This window comes from Ornithorhynchus anatinus, chromosome 1 (assembly GCF_004115215.2).
Source record: "Ornithorhynchus anatinus isolate Pmale09 chromosome 1, mOrnAna1.pri.v4, whole genome shotgun sequence".
NCBI lineage: Eukaryota > Metazoa > Chordata > Mammalia > Monotremata > Ornithorhynchidae > Ornithorhynchus > Ornithorhynchus anatinus.
The window spans coordinates 151735682-151738989 of NC_041728.1; the positions used below are offsets into that span (position 1 = coordinate 151735682).

General features: G+C 44.5%; 1 non-coding gene across 1 annotated transcript; it reads right to left on the minus strand.

The window, feature by feature from the left end:
* Window positions 1-1276: 1276 nt before the first annotated feature.
* On the minus strand, window positions 1277-1414 carry LOC114815534. The gene has a single exon (XR_003763325.1). It is a non-coding gene; the product is annotated as a small nucleolar RNA SNORA7 (small nucleolar RNA).
* Window positions 1415-3308: the final 1894 nt, after the last annotated feature.

A 3308-nucleotide genomic window follows, 5' to 3' on the forward strand; every position in this document is an offset into this window, starting at 1 on the left:
TCTAGACTGTAAGCTTGCTGGGGACAGAAGATGTGTCCATGTTTTTTTCTATTGTACTCTCCTAAGTACTCTGTACAGTGCTCTGCACACAGTAGGAGCTCAGTAAATATGATTGGGTGACTAAATGTTGGGGAAAGTACAATAAAAGGAATTGGTAAATGTGACCCCTGCCTTCAAGGAGCTTACAAACTAGTTGGGGAGATAGGCATTATAATATTAAAGGTAGAGGAAGCAGCCAAGACAAAGAATATGTACAGAGGTGCTGTGGTGGGGGGTGAGAGCTATAGGGTACACATCATTGCACATAGTTTTGTGTGTTTTTTTCTGAGTACAAATTTCTTTTGTTGTTTCACTAAGATCATGGTAAATGTGCTGAGTCGCTGTCACCCTAAGGCCTCCAGATAGCCAGGGGCCATGTTTAATTCCCAAGTGGATATTCTCCCGGCACTTTGTACAGTTTCAGGCATGGTGGGGGTGTTGTGTTGTGCACCTTGGATTGACATCCAGGGCTGAGGGAGGGTTCAGGGATGATCTGAGGTAAGGGTTAGGATATCCTGGTGGTTCTGGGGCCAAAGTTAGGTCTTTGGATGAGTGGGGCCCTGCAGGAAGAAAGAACTCTGAGACACCCTGCACCGAGGGACTCAGAGAGGAGTGAGACTGGTCCTGATATCAGATGCTATCCAGATCGCTTTTTCTAAAATGCATTCATTCATTCAATCATATTTATTAAGCATTTACTGAGTGCAGAGCACAGTACTAAGTGCTTGGGAGAGCACAATATAACAATAAACAGATGCAATGATTTTTCAGTCTAGAGGGGGAGACAGACAATTAATATAAATGTTTCCCTGCTCCTCAAAATCCTCCAGGCCTCCACCTCCCAAACAAACAGAAACTCCCTACCAACCATGTTATAGCATTCAGTCAGCTTTCCCCTTCCTACATGATTCCCTTGACCTTACCCTTAGTACAGTGTTTAACAAATCATCATTATCAATGATATTTATCAACTGCTTACTGTGTGCAGAGCACTATACTAAGCACTTGTTTTTGTCTTACGTTGTCGATTCATGTCCAACCCATAGCAAAGCCATGGATGCATCTCTCCCAGAATGCCCCACCTCCATCTGCATTCATTCTGGTAGTGTATCCGTAGACTTTTCTTGGTAAGAATACAGAAGTGGTTTACCATTGCTTCCTTCCGTGCAGTAAACCTGAGTCTCCTCCCTCGACTCTCTCCTCCCATGCCCCTGCTGCCCAGCACAGGTGAGTTTTGACATATAGCAGATTGCCTTCCATTCGCTAGCCACTGCCCAAGCTAGGAATGGAATGGATAGGCCTCTGCTTGACTCTCCCTCCTGTAGTCAAAACTGGTAGGGTACTGGAAATTCTGCAGGTGCGACCTTGAGAGGTGACTAAGCACTTGGAAGAATATAGATATCAAAATCATCATTAATGTTACCTTACCTCACTGATTGTCTACTTACAACCCAGCCACCACACTTCACTCCTTTAGTGCCAGCTACCTCACTGACCCTCTATCCTGTCAATCTCATTAGCTCTTTCCCTCATATTTCCTCTGAGCTGGAATTCCTCCTCACCTCTATATTTGCCAGATCACCACTTTCTCCACCTTCAAAGCTTCACACCTCCTCCAAGAGGCCTTCCCTGAAACAGCCTCTTTTCCTCCACTCCCTCTCCCCGCTGCATTGATTATGCACTTGTATCTGTAACCTTCGAGCACTTGCTATTCACCCCACCCTCAACTCCCCCAGAACTTATGTAATAATGATAATGGTATTTGTTAAGCACTTTCTATGTGCTGAGCACTGTTCTAAGTGCTGGGATAGATACAAGGTTATCAGGTTGTCCCATGTGGGACTCACAATCTTAATTCCCCATTTTACAGATGAGGTAATTGAGGCACAGAGAAGTTAAGCGACTTGCCCAAAGACATACAGCTGATAAGCAGTGGAGCCAGGATTAGAACCCATGACCTCTGACTCCCAAGCCCATGCTCTTTCCACTAAGCCATAAGCCACACTGCTTTTCTATTTATATATCCATAATTTATTTATTTTAATGTCTGTCTCCCCATCTAGACTGTAACTTCATCATGGACAGAGAATTCATTCATTCATTCACTGGTATTTATTGAGTGCTTACTATGTGCAAAGCACTGTACTAAGCACTTGGAAAGCACAATTCAGGAATAAAGAGAGACAATCCCTGGCCACATTGGGCTTGCAGTCTAGAAGGGAGGAGACAGACATCAAAACAAGTGAACAGGCATCAGTGTAAATATATAGAATTGTAGATATATATGCATAGAAACTAGCAGGCATCAATAATAAATAGAATTATAGATATCTACATATATACACAAGGGCTGTGGGGGAGGGAGAGGGGAGTAGAGTAAAGGGAGTGAGTTGAGACGACGTGGAGCGGGGGGCTTAGTCTTGTCTACCAGTTCTCTTGTACTCTCTCAAGTGCTGAACACAAGGTAAGCACTCGATAAATACCACTGATCTAGGCAGGAGTGGTTTGAAGGAAAGTGGTGTTCATTGTTATTGAATTAAAAACCCATTAAACTCTGTGGAGATCTCAGATCTTGGTGTCTACCTTTAGGAGGGGTTGGAAGTAGAAGCTCCAGGTATGAGCAGATCTGGAGAGCTGCAGGAGCAAGAGGAAGCATTTTGTCTGTGAGTTTCCTGCAGCTAACCCCAAGAAGGGGGTGTTCAACTAGTTCCCGATGAAAAATATGCCTCAGTTAGGAACAGTGTGGTCTAGTGGATACAGCACAGGTTTGGGAGTCAAAGAACCTGGGTTCTAATCCCTGCCCTGTCACGGGACTGCTGTGTGACCTTGGGGAAGTCACAATTTCTCTGTGCTTCAGTTACTTCACCTGTAAAATTCATTCAGTCGTATTTATTGAGCGATTACTGTGTGCAGAGCACTGTACTAAGCACTTGGACAGTACAGTTCGGCTACCAATAGAGACAATCCTACCCAACAAAGGGCTCATGGTCTAGAATGGGTATTTAAGTCTGTGAGCCCCATGTGGGACAGGTACTGTAACCAACCTGATTAGCTTGTATCTAGTCTAGTACTTAGTTCAGTTCCTGGCACACAGTAAGCACTTAAATACTATAAAAAACGAGAGACAGCTGGGCTTCAGTCAAAGGGTGGTGGCAGCAGCAGAAACACAGGGATTTGGGAAACTCTGAGTAGGAAAGGTCCCCAAACCCCTATTAGATGAATGAGAGACCTAGAAGGTATTAGGAGCCGGTGGAGGCTGATCAGGGTCT